Genomic DNA, 14,392 nt, shown 5'->3' with positions numbered 1-14,392 from the left:
GAAGAAGGATCTCGATAACACTCACTGTCTCGGCATATATATTAGACGCAGTCACAGTCTTAGTGATCACCGTCTCATAGTCTTAGTGCATTTATGATGAAGAGGATCTTTGTGATCATTCAGTCTCGGCATGCCTTCTAGACACAGTCATGATCCTAGTATAGTTGTAATCATGGTCTTGGTGGTGTTCTAATGAAGATCTCGATGTAGCAATGATCTTAGTGCAACAAGTTGCAACAAAGATGTAATAGCAATCAAGATCTCGGTGGTGCAGTAAAGACGGCCTCAGTGTTGTAGTAATGATGATGATCTCAACAGTGACAAAGAAGAGGATTGGTGTCTTTGTCTTCGAATGGCTAAATAGGTCAAGGGTCATGGTCTTGTTATTCATCAATTGGAATCTCTATAAGAAGAATTTTGTGTGGGTTTTACTCTGATAGAGTGAGAGGTTTTGGCCTTGGAAGAAAGCCAATATCTTGTGTTCTTGTCTCTTTTGATTTGGTAGCTATTTGATGAACGAAGGAGACACACTCTAATAATAACAAGTGAAGATATTGCTAAGATGAAAAAGTTAAAAACACCTCATAAATAGTTATCATGACTAGAAGAATCTCTTTGACTCTAATTGCCCTAGATTCTTCAACACATGGTGGCATGTACAAGTGCATGCAAGCTTAATAAGGGGGTTAAACAAGGACCCTATTGGGTGATTTCAACCTTTAAAGGGGTTAACATGTCAATGGTACATCCATTAGGTGGTAGGTGGCAAGTGATATAGTCATAGAACGTAGTGGGGATCAGATGAATGCTGCAGGCCACATGTCATGGTACACAGATAGCTATGATGAAGGAAGCCCACACTTGGGTATATGGGTGTAGGTGGGAGAAAATTGTGGTACATGAGTTACCTCGACATTTGTTTTCCACCCTTCTTCATATGCCTTTTGCCTTTGATTGATTTTTCTTCATAGCTACTCGGGGCTCCAGGGGTTAGAGCATGATGTGTAGGATATAGCAGTAGGTACCCCTTTTAAGGTGGGGCATTTCATTGCCCACCAAGGGTGTGGAAAATCATGGGTTCCGTAATGTGTTGGGGGCTCATCTAGGGCCCATTGGAACCAGGGTGATGGCCACAAATAAGGGGGAGAGCTCATGTTTGGCTTTTGCCCACATGTTAAATTTATATGTCCCGACCATCTTTTGCAACTTGTGGTACATTTCCTATTGAGAGAGGCCATTTTTTCCCTTTTTTTTTAGCTGCATCAACCTCTGGGGCATCGTTCCAGGCTCGACCCAAGGTGTGGACAAGGGGAGGGGGAGTTTAGCCCTATATGGACCCAACATATAGATGTATACCCGAATGGGAAAAATGATGAATGGGGCTAGAATGAGTAGAAGATTGTGATGTATATGGTGTTAGGAAGCGAGACCACGCAACCAAAATCAAGATTTCCCATGTACTGCCAACCTTAAAGCTAATGGGCAGTAAAGGAGATCCTGCGAGACTAGGATACAAGGGTAACTTCGAAATCGAGCAGAGAAGACAAGAGTACAAACCTAACCCACTCTTTCCGCCAAATCCCCCCACCAATCCATGCCTGAAAGTGTCCATGATAAGTAAGGATAATTACTCAACTATACCAATGAAAAGATAGACCTTTAGGGTCGGGAGGTGCACCTTCAAACATATGATCATAACAGATGGGTGAGGGACCACATGGTTGGCTTAGGTGACAGAGATAGTGGCACATCGAGCTATCTGGTGGCTGCAAGGGGCTACTGGCTGCCGACTAAGGACCATCTTGGAGAATTTTTTTCTGCCATGCATACTACCCACAGGTGGTGGGTAACAGGAGCTTTAAAGGAAAGCATCCAACATGCAGTGCATCTCTTTGAATCTAAATCTCTATACCCTGCTTTCAGTTTGGAAAGGAAAGTTGAAAGTAAAATTATGACCACTAGAATATAAATCACTAATAACTATAATGAAGATCATGCTCTTGTTGAGCCTTAGAACTACCTCTCTTCTACATACTTTTCTAAACCTTTTCTCTTCCATTTTCCCACACCAGTGCCTCATAAGCTATCAAAGATTGTTACATATTGATTCTAAGAGTGCATTTAAGTGGTTTTCTAACTATATCCTTGTGTGTGCTATTTGGTTTAGATTTTGCTATTTGGTTTAGATTTTGTTCATCAGCGACAGAATGTAGCCACTTTCCGCAGCTGACTCACAATTCCGCAACTGTTTTCATTGTTCTATAGGTTACAGGTGTCGGCAGGTGAAACGAGGCACGTGGGTAGCTCAGAAATGATCTACACATGGACAAGGTCCTATTTGTTCAGCCAAATTCGTGAAGAAAGGCATCAGTCAAAGGACGGTCAAACAAAGAGTCCTACGTCAATTAGGTCTCTGTTTCAGCACGTGAAAAGTCCGAGACCGTTCCTGGGTTCATGGATCCGCTTTTGACAGCTGCAGGCCGTCTCCATGACGCAAATCCAACACCCACCTTTTGTAGATTTAATGTTTATGGCAACCAAGAGGCTGAACTTACGGGTTCTGTCCTGTTTACGTGTCCTCTGCTGAAGATTTCTCTCAGAAAAACAGTTATCTATTTTCCTGTATAAATAAAGCGTTTGCAATGCAAGTAGCTAGTACAGATATTAGGATTGACGTTGTTGTTTTAGCTTTCGTTTTGTTGTTGTAACGAGAAGACATACTCTCTATTTTGCAATATAAAAACTCTGTTTTCTTATGACTGTGTAAAGCGTGGTTCTGAGGTGACAGCGTATTAACCAAAGGCTGTGTAGAGGGCCCCTGCTGGCTGAGGTTTTGCTTTTCGTTTTTGTAAAGTTTTCATGTGTATTTTCTCTTATTTCCACTGTATATTTCTCATAATTTGTTTATGGTATTAATTGTTTTTATTCCTGTACATGATTTTGCAGCATTGTCATACTTTTCACTAACACTGATTAGTGCATTTCAGGATAGGTTATGCTCGAGCTTTTGAATATAATTTTTGCATCAAGTAGTGATCTAAGATTTGCTTCTCTGCTGACTTTAGCTTTTAAATTGCAATTGTTATGCTTTGATTCCAGTAAGATTTGTTCGCTACTATTAGCTAGTTTAGATATCAAGTTCTTCATGTTATTTGACGTTATCTCTGGTGCCATGGCTTAACCCGAGAAGTTAATTGGCGTGCTATCGAATTATAAGTGAAGTAATTTGATTTTGCCTTTATTAATCTGCAAGTAGATAGTTTAGATATCAAGTTCTTCATGTTATTTGACGTCTTAACCTGAGAAGTTAATTGGCGAGCTATCGGATTATAAGTGAAGTAATTTGACTTTGCTTTCATTAGTCTGCAATTTTTGGTTTTGAGTGTAGTAGTTTAGATTTTATTTCTGTAATTAGATGGACAACAAAGACAGTAACTTCATGATCAGTACTTTATCTTTTGCTTGATTTAAGTAGCTGCATATTTACACTTTTGTTCAAGCACTGGTTTTATCAATAGCATGTTTTGAGGTCTTTTGAGGTGCTAAGTTTTGGAAATCACCATAAGAGACATAAACCTTGCCTTAAAATCTACATCCATACTTGACCTTTAAAAGTATTCTTAAGACCTTAGAATAGGATTTCCATTTGCATTAGACACTTTAGGAGACCAACAAGAACAAAACCCCAGAAACAAGATAAAAACTGAAAACAATAAAAGTAAGAAAGAGGTTGTCTTGCACATACAGTGCGCCACACTTCATTAGTTTACGACTTTCGGATTGATAATTGATGTAGCAATTTAGGACATACTAAATTGACTAAACAACTCCCTTTCCTAAACTGACAAGATTGACTCCTTAATAAATGGATGAAAGAAGACAAAAGGAACTATATTTTATTGTGACAACAGGTACAGTAAGGGGCATAAATGTAGTGAAAATAAGTTATTCTACAGAATCTGAAGAGGGATAAGATCAAGAATTGGAACCATCACAAGATCTAGAGCTAGAAGAGACTACAACAATATCCTGTCATGCATTGACTAGAATTAGTACTCCATAAACCCTCAAGATAGAAGTATATATCAAAAGAAAAAGGTAGCAGTGTTGATTGATTTACGAAGTACCCATAACTTCATAAATTTACAAGTTAGCAAAATTTCTTAATTGTTTCATATATCCAACACCATAGTTTGAAGTAATGATTATAGATGGAGCCACCAAAAATTATTCAAGGAAATGCCATAGTATCAATCTCAATATGGGGGAGGATTTGTTGGATAGTTCCATGATTGTAGTACAAATGGGTGGTGTTGATGTTGTATTAGGGGTCTTTATTACCACTCAAACTAATAGGGATCGTAAGAATGAACCTATAGAGCAACTACTAAGTTAAGGTCAACAATGGAGCGATAACCCACTGTCACCTCAGCTAGGGATCCTTGCTCTTTACGGATTTTCACCGATGGGAGGAGACCTGGTATGAGAGGAATCACAAGGAAGGAAGAATCTATGAAAGGATAAGAAGTGATTCCCAAGGCCTACTCACAAGAGAGACTCAATTAGATAGTTTGCTTGCTTCAAAAGAAAGGTGGTGGGCTCTCTAGGAAGGGCTAAAGGGATTCTCGAGGCTAGGGTTTGGGAATATATTCTGTTAAGATGATTCCTAGACCGGAGAATCTTTGTGGAGAATTGGCCTTTATGTGATCTTTGTGAAATTAGAATTATAAATTTGCAAGACCATAAAGGACCAAGCAAACCCAGAATTAGGTCAAGGGTATGGAGTTGATCAACCAAGGAGGGGCTTGACGTAATTATGGAAGAAAAGAGGATCAAAGGACAAATTTTCTTTGAGGATTGAAATGCAATGATCCAAATGAGGACACTAACCCAAATCAACCTAGGGAGAGAAATGAACCTTGAGTAAGGGCTTGCAATATCTCGGGATTCCACTGTCAGATGGTGCTCAAATTTGGAGGACCCCTTGAGAAGACCCCAACACATTTGTTGACCAATTTTCAAGGTGTTTTGATGGCTATAAAAGATGTCACTTGATGCCCTAGGTGACCCTCTAGGGATAGGCCTAGAATTTGAAAAAATGAAGAAAAGAGAGGTAAATTTGACCACCAAAGGGATATGAGGATCAATGCCTTATTGCTTGGGCTTAATTAAGTCAAGATACACATGGATCGAGAATTTTCACGAGTTAAGGAGCCCTAATTGATCTTTGCTAGCCTTTCCAAGGGCAACGACTAGGTCAATAGGGATTTATACTTCAAAATTGCCAAAGAGATGAAGTTTCGAGGCTTGAAACCTATTAGGTGCGTCTAGGATCATTCACCCACTCCCTTCAAGTACAACACTTGCATTAAATCACTTATTCAAGGTTCCCAGAAGAATTTTGCATTTACTTTAAGCCATATAATAATAATAATAACCCTAACATGCAGTAAACTAGTAAAATAACAAGAATAACATCCAAATTCGACTTACATGAGAGACAGAGAGTATATCCATTCATCAACTTTGCATTAAAAAGAAACTCCAAAGACAATAATGAAAATCCAAAGATCATAGTGCATCAAGAAAGCTCCAAAAAGTTTACCCAGCGAAAAGTGTGAAAATCTCTTAAGAGATACCAATCCAATCCAAGTGATGATGAGAGAAATGAATCACTTCTCATATATTTATACAACTCAAAAAGGGATTCTCTTTGCCTAATTAGCCTAATTTAGCCCCAAATAATAAAATAATACATAATAATGACATGACTTGGTGACAAGCCCACCAAGATAGCTTAATAATACAAAGAATAGCCTCTAAAGAGGGAAAAATAATGAATATGATGAGTCGTTGGGCCATTGAGAAGGCTTAATGAAGTCCATAGCATGCCATGGTGAAGGAATGGACTCCAAACGTAGTGGACAAGGGTATGGCCCCTTGTTTTCCAAGCAAGTCATTGTGGTGCTCCTAAGTGAGTGTGGGGGCACTGTGACCTCATCATGGGTCTCCAAGTGGATCAATGATGTCTGTAAACCATCTGTAAGGGCTAGGATGATGACATATTCCCTCCCTTTGTCTCCTACAGTGAGACGCATCCTCATCTGGACCCTGTAACCTCTGCCAATTGTGTGGTACAAGTGTGGAGTCGACTGGGCATGGTGGTCCAGGTGCATCATCCACATCTATAAAGGCATAACACAAGAAATCATTGAATGGTGTTGGGGATCCATGAAGTAATCTCTGCTATGGTGGAGGCCCACGACTCTCAATGCTCACTCTACAAGTGCCAATTTGGCTCTTTAGAGGGCTTGGACGTCGTATAGGGAGACAAAACCCTAAATGGAGACCCACCTGCAATCCTGCATAATATCCAACGCGTACCCTTGCCCTCCAATACAACAAATCATTAGAATAATTGAGTAAAAGAGCTTACAAATCCTAGAATCAATGGGGCACTTGATGGTGGCATGCCCTTCCAAATGGGCTTTGGCATGTGCAAGTGTCTCCAAGCTTAATAAGGGGGTTAGCCAAGGACCCTATTAGGTGGTTTCAACCTTTAAAGGGGGTGACATGTCTATGATACATTCATCAGGTGGTAGGTGGCAAGTGATATAGTCATGGAACAAAGTGGGGATCAGGGAATGCTTCAGGCCACATGTCATGGTACAAGGGTAAGTATCATGAGAGAAGCCCCTTTGATTGATTTTTCTTCATAATTGCTTGGGGATCTAGGGGATGAGAGCATGATGTGTAGGATATAGCAGTAGGTACCCCCTTTTAAGGTGGGGCATTTCATTGCCCACTAGGGGTTGGGACAATTATGGGTTCGTTAATGTGGAGGGGGCTCATCTAGGGCCCATGGGAACTAGGATGATGATCATAAATAATGGGTAAAGCTCATGTTTGGCTTTTTCCCACGTGCTAAATTTGTATGCCGTAGCCGTCTTTTTCATTTTGTGGTACATTTCCTTTTGAGATTGGCCAAATTATGCTTTTTGTTTTCTTTTTAACTGCATCAACCTCTGGGGCATTGTTCCAAGGCCAACCCAAGGTGTGTACAAAGGGAGGGGGAGACAACCCCTATGTGGACCCAATGGACACTTGTGTACCCACCTGGGAAAAGTGATGAATGGGGCTAGAATGAGCGGGAGGGAGTGATGTATATGGTGTCGGGAAGCGGGAGCACACAACCAAAATCAAGATTTCCCATGTAGTGCCAACCCTAAAGCTAATGGCCAATAAAGAAGATCCCATAGGACTAGGATACAAGGGTAACCGTTAAATCGAGCGGAGGAAGAGTACAAACGTAGGCCACTCTTTCCTTCGAATCCCCCCACCAATCCATGCCCAAAAGTGTGCATGATAAGTAAGGAAAATTACTCAACTATATCGATGAAGAGCCATACCTTCAGGGTTGGGAGGCCAACCTTCAAACATGCGATCATAAAAGATGGGTGAGGGACCACATGGTTGGCTCAGGTGGCGGAGATAATGACACATCGAGCTATCTGGTGGCTGCAAGGGGTTGCCGGCTGAGGACTATCTAGGCGATTTTTTTTTCATATGCATACTACCCACAAGTGGTGGGTAACATCTGGTTCCAATTGGGACAATGAGCTCTCAGAAAGGTGCGGATAGCTACTCGAACGAGAGGTCATGAGAACACCATCAATCTCTTGGTACTGTAGAATTCTTACCTGCATGTATCAAAGACCAAGCACACAGGGAAACATGTTTTTGTGGTGTCTTATGATCACCCATGCTTAGTATCAGGCCATACAAATCAACTAATAAAAAAATAAAATTTCAAATGCAATTTTAATCTAAATGCAGCATGAAAATATCATATGATGTTAATTCTAATGAGAAAAATCAGCATGCAATCTAAGTCACCTGACACGGGGATTCGGGACACGTAGGATTCGGGATTCGTGGTGTCGGATTCGGGACACGCTGACCCCCAGAACAGGACACGTTAGGAAACGTTATATATTATTTTATTAAAAAAATATATATATATATATAAATTTATAATATATATATATATATATATATATATACATTAAAAATTAGATATTAGCATATTTCTTATACAAATTTTAATTTATATTGATTTCTCAACAATCTGAAGCTTCTTCAGGTAATCTGTTACATGCCTTCTCTTTTTTCGGGATCCTCTTCTCATCCCATGCTCCTTGTATATGCTTTTTGGCAATGCCGCTTCTCATGTACTCTGATTATTATATGATCTCAATATAACATAAATCATATACATAAAATTTGATCTGATTCAAGTAATGGTGGGAGCTCTCACTATAGTCATTTTTAGATTTATGTTTGTGTTAATATCTATACTAGGTATTATAATATGAATTTAACTTGATCACAAATTTAATACAGATTTTAAAATGTGATAAATAAAAGTGTGAGTAACATTTTTATCACTCGTATTTATAAAATTTCTAAATATCCTCACAGTCTGCAATTAAAATAAAAATTTGTGTGAAATTTTAGATGGATGATGTCTTCTCCATACCATTCCACTTCCGCCTACCGATGGTTGTTCCAGTCGGATAATTAATTAAAATATTCAGTAAGATGAAAGTCCAGAGCTAATCACAACCCTCTGATGCTTAATCACAGGAATATTATTCGACTGCCATGAAATCTTGCTCGTTGATTAAAAAAAATATAGGGAAGTCTTCCGCTAATTAGTCGCTGAGTTTACATTCCCACTTGCAATGACAAGCTCAACACGTAAATTGTGATGACTGTAACCATTCTCCACCATTTAATGCCAATGAATTACATACATAAACTGAGTATCGACACGTTCATCGTCGAAAAATGATGGGGATGTGCTCGAATTCGTCGTTTCAAACTGTATATGATTTATGGCATTTGACACGGAGACACAACAGCGCTTTTTAACCTAGCAGCAGCCCGAAAAACTAACCGGAAACCAGGACTCGTTCTCAAATTTCGTGACACGTTTTCCATTTTTCGAACACGCCCTGGACACGACGTGCCCCAAGATGACACGACGAATCCGTGCAGAGTGACACGTGTCAGGACAGAATCGTGTCCGATTCGTCCGATTCGGGATTCGTCCAGGGTTTTGGACGAATCCGGTTTCATAGCATGCAATGCATCCTACCTAACATGCAAATTACATCATGCAAGTACTAAGTGTAATCATAGAGGCAATGCAACCAAGACATCACTAGATCAATATAGAAACATTTTGCCCAATGATTACTTATGCAACAAATCGAAGAGCAAGGACAGGAACAATCATATGGAGGGTCACCAGGGCAGGAGGTGGGAAAATAGAATGCCCATACATGGAGGATTACAGGAGAAGAGGGAACAAAGGGATGTAATCTACTCCATGAGATCCTCTCTTCTAACCAAAAGATAGAGATGTCAACAATTAGGCTCATAAACTTTTTATGGATGGCAACCTCAGGCATATCACCCCCATCATGGTCTTCGTTATTTATGTCATGCTTTATGACCATCATAGGGTCATGATTAGTAGGAAAGGGAGACCAATGAGATAGAGAGACACAACACACAAGTGGCCCATGATGATCACACTTAGGAGATATGGAAGATTCCTCATTATTAGTGATAATGTAAGAAAGGTTGAGGAAAGGGTCCACATGGGATGCTACTACAACCCTAGAATTTTGAGGAAAAACAAGGGTCCTATGGATATCTTCGTCATTGGTGTCATAGATAGGGTCCTTGTCGAAACAGACCTCCCACTTCCCTTCTTGAATAAGTAAGTAATCGTTGATATCAATGTTTGAAGGGGCTATGGGATCACCTTTTCTAAGGTCTTCAAAGGGTAGTATCCTTAGAAAAGGTAGGGCTAACCTTAACTTCAATCTCTACAAACTCACCCTCCCTATCACATGTGCTTTCAGAATTATTGTCAGGCCTATTTTCGTCATGTGGACCCAGGGAGGACCCTCTTTCTTGCTCATTATATAGATTCTCAAGGTGATGATGATGCTCAACGAAAAGGTGATGATGATGCTCAACGAAATCTTCCTCTTGAATGTTTAATGCAGGGCACACTCTAAGAAAGCCTTCAAAGAACTCCTCAATAGATGAGATTTTCCTAGGTTCGTGATTATGCAACCATGAGTTATGACCATGGAGAGAATTCATGAACAATAACATATGGACATCCTAATGGACCACATTCTCCTTTGAAGTATGCGAAATAAATCTTTCTACATGATCAATTGCGGAGAGTGGATCACCATCAAACATGGGCACCCCATGTACCATCCTTCTTGTGACATGATTAGGGTGCCCAGGGATGCTAGTGATGTCCAAAGCAGGAAAATCATCAAAGAAAGACATCCTATTGAGATATACATGTAAATTATGTAGGAGTCGCCAGGGTGAATTTAAAGATTCCTAGAGAAATGCTTGCTTCATCCTACAAGCATTGAATTTAAAGTTCAATGAAGAACTAGGGCTTCGTTCTTCCAATGGAGTCACCAATAAAAATATATCAATGATGTCATATGGGGAACACGACACGTCTCATGTCCCTGGCAACGATGCCAAAAATGTTACCACTCAAACTAGCAGGGGTCCTAGGAGGGGATCCTATAGAGCAACTACTAGGTTAAGGGCAACAATGGAGTGGTGGCCCACTGTCACCTCAACTACATCTCCCTACTCTTTACAGAGTTTCACTAATGGGAGGAGACCCGATATAAGAGGAATCACAAGGAAGGATGAATCTATGAAAGGATAAGAAGTGATTCCCAAGGCCTATTCACAAGAGAGGCTCAATTAGATAGCTTGCTTGCTTCAAAAGCAAGGTGGTGGGCTCTCTAGGAAGGGCTAAAGGGATTCTCGAGGCTAGGGTTTGGGAATATATTTTGTCAAGATGATTCCTAGACTAGAGAATCCTTGTGGAGAATTGGCCTTTATGTGATCTTTGTGAAATTAGAGTTATAAAGTTGCGGGACCACAAAGGACCAAGTGGACCCAAAATTAGGTCAAGGGTATGGATTTGATCAACCAAAGAGGGGCTTGACCTATTATGGAAGAGAAGATGATCAAATGACACATTTTCTTTGAGGATTGAATTGCAATGATCCAAATGAGGACACTAACCCAAATCAACCTACTGAGAGAAATGATCCTTGAGCTAGGGCTTGTAATATCTTAGGATTCTACCGTTGGATTGTGCTCAAATTTGGAAGACCCCGTGAGAAGACCCCAACGCAGTTGTGGACCAATTTTTAAGGTGTTTGGATGGCTATAAAAGATTTTGCTTGATGCCCTACGTGACCCTCTAGGGATAGGCCTAGAATTTGGAAAAATGAAGAAAAGAGAGGTAAATTTGACCACCAAAGGGATACGAGGATCGATGCCTTACTACTTGGGCTTATTGGTGTCAAGATACACATGGATCGAGATATTTTGTGAGCTAAGGAGCCCTAATTGATCTTTGTTAGCCTTTCCATGGGCAACGACTAGGTGAATAGGGGTTTATACTTAAAATTTGCCAAAGAGATGAATTTTTGAGGCTTAAAACCTATTAGGTGCCTCTAGGAACATTCACCCACTCTCTTCAAGTACAATGCATGCACTAAATCATTTATTCACTGTTCTAAAAAGAATTTCGCATTTACTTTAACCCATACAAGAATAATGATAACTATAACATGTAGTAAACCAGTAAAATAACAAGACTAACATAAAAATTCAATTTACGTGAGAGAGAGAGAGTATATCCATTCATCAACTTCGCATTAAAAAGAAGCTCCAAAGACAATAGCGAAAATCCAAAGATCATAGTGCATGAAGAAAGATCCAAAAAGTTTACTTAACAAAAAATGCGAAAATATCTTAAGAGATACCAATCCAATCCAAGTGACGATGCGAGAAATGAATCACCTCTCTTCTATTTATACAACTCAAAAGGGGATTCAATTTTCCTAATTAGCCTAATTTAGCCCCAAATGATAAAATAATACATAACAATGACATGACTTGGTGACAAGCCCACCAAGATAGCTCAATAATACAAAGAATAACCTCTAAAGAGGGAAAATTAATGAATATAATGAGTCATTGAGCGATTGAGAATGCTTAATGAAGTCCAAAGCGTGCGATGGTGAGGGAAGCCCGCTCCAAACATAGTGGACAAGGGGTTGGCCCCTTGTTTTCCAAGCAAGTCACTGTGGTGCTCCCAAGTGGGTGTGGGGGCACTAAGACATCCTCATGGGTCTCCAAGTGGATCGATAATGCCTGTAAATCGTGTGTAAGGTCTAGGAAGATGACAACACTCCCTTTGTCTCCTGCAACGAGACACATCCTCATTTGCACCTTGGAACCTCTGCCAACTGTGTGGCACAAGTGTGGAGTCGACTAGGCATGGTGGTCAAGTGACATGTTCCTCATCCAAAAAACGGAACACGAGCAATCACTGAATGGTGTTGGGGATCCATGAAGTAATCTCTGCTATAGTGGAGGCCCATGGCTCTCAACGCTCACTCTACAAGTGCCAATGTGGCTCTCTGGAGGGCTTGGACCCCGTATAGGGAGACCAAACCCCAAATGGAGACTCACCTGTAGTCCTGCATAAGATCCAATGCGTCCCCTTGCCCTCCAATACAACAAATCATTAGAATAATCAGGTAAAAGAGCTTGTTAATCTAGGTTGTCATTGATGTCAATATGGTATTGGCAAGGATGAAAAATATTCTTGAGATGCCAAATGATGTCATAACTCTTGAAGATATCAAGACACTAATGAAGAAGTGCCAATGATGTACCTTTGATGATCTTGATGATGAAGCCATAACCTTAGATGTTCTTACCTCGGATGATCTTGATGATGGAAGACTTTTTGACGACATGGAAAAGTCAACGCTGCATATGATTAATGGCATATCACTATCTTGATGACATTATTAGCCTATGATGAAGAAGCCTAACAAGAAGCCAAACCATGAAGAAGCCTAACTGCCCTACCTCAAATTCTGCGCTATTAAATGACTAGTCACATTAAAAAATATTTTTTACTACCTTAGAAGTAGAATTTCTCTATGAGACCTTCACCATCCTTTAGAGCATATTTTTAGCTTTCCAATGAGCTATTACTTGGCTCGGAACCCCAATTAGTTTGAAAGTGATTGATTGTACAAGTTAAAGTTATTTTTCTGCCTAGTAAGCCGACCTAAACAAGCCTACACAAGTCGGCCTCCAAACAAGGACGTGCCCTTTCATTTTGCTGTGCGAAAACCACTATTTATAATGTTTCAGAGCTCATTCTTTTTCCATTAATTTGGTCAACAATTTCAGAGATATTTACAGGAGTCTGAGGAGCAAGAAAATAGTTTTGGGCAAATTCTTTTAAAAGTTTTTGAGGGCTGTATATAATTTAGAGCTGTGAAAATCCCTTTTTGTGGACATGTGGGAGAGTTTTTTTACTGATTTTTTTTACTGCAGACATGTGATCTTCATTGGAGACACAATGTTTATTGTAGATTGAATTTTGGTTCAGATCTTTGTTATTAGTTTACAACAAAGTTCTTCTTCAAGGAACAATATTAAGTATAGACCTTGGTTGATGGAACAGTGCTAGAAACACCAGTGAGAAATCTTGAAGCAGTGAAATATATTTTGATAGTAGATGTTGGAACATCTTGGATCAGTCATTGAAGAACCCTTAAGGCAATCTTGGAGCAGCCATCTTGAAGACAAATCTTGAAGCAAATTGCAATGTTCTGGAGTAGGCTTAACACACACACACAATCACATCTTACAGATCTATTAAAGAAGTTTGTGGAGCAACTATTGAAGAACCTTATTTGAGCAATCCTATTGTAGCCTTTTGAAGACAATCCTAGAGCAGACTTGAAGATCTTTTTGGGCTCATTTGAAAGACATCTTGGGGACACTTTGAACCAGACCTTGAAGTAACCTGGAGGGGCATTTATAGTGGTTATTTGAAGCATTTGCCAAAGCATATCTCGGATCCATTTGAAGACCTATTGTAGCATTGTTTGAGGCTTGGAGCAACATTGTGAGAGCATCATTTGTTGCAGGCAATTTTGTAGTACACTTGAAGATAATTGAAGAGCAGTCATTAAATAATCCTTGAAGAAGGACGTCCACTACACCATGATGCCATTGTTGAAGGCCCTCATGATGTGACCTTGGAGATCTAGTTTGAGTACGATGAAGAGCAATGGTGATACCTCCAAGGAGATCAAGGTTTTCATTGATGATGAGACATGGAGACTAAGTGAAGGGATAGCTAAAGATTGACAAGGCTCGTTGAAAAATACATTGGAAGTCGTGAAGTATAACCAAATATATCTTAACGAAGTAAAGTAAGGGTTGGAGC

The sequence above is a fragment of the Pinus tabuliformis genome, chromosome 7, assembly GCF_031772625.1.
Source record: "Pinus tabuliformis cultivar Carrire ecotype Pingquan chromosome 7, CPIR1, whole genome shotgun sequence".
Lineage (NCBI taxonomy): Eukaryota > Viridiplantae > Streptophyta > Pinopsida > Pinales > Pinaceae > Pinus > Pinus tabuliformis.
Note: the sequence above shows the minus strand (reverse complement) of the source record.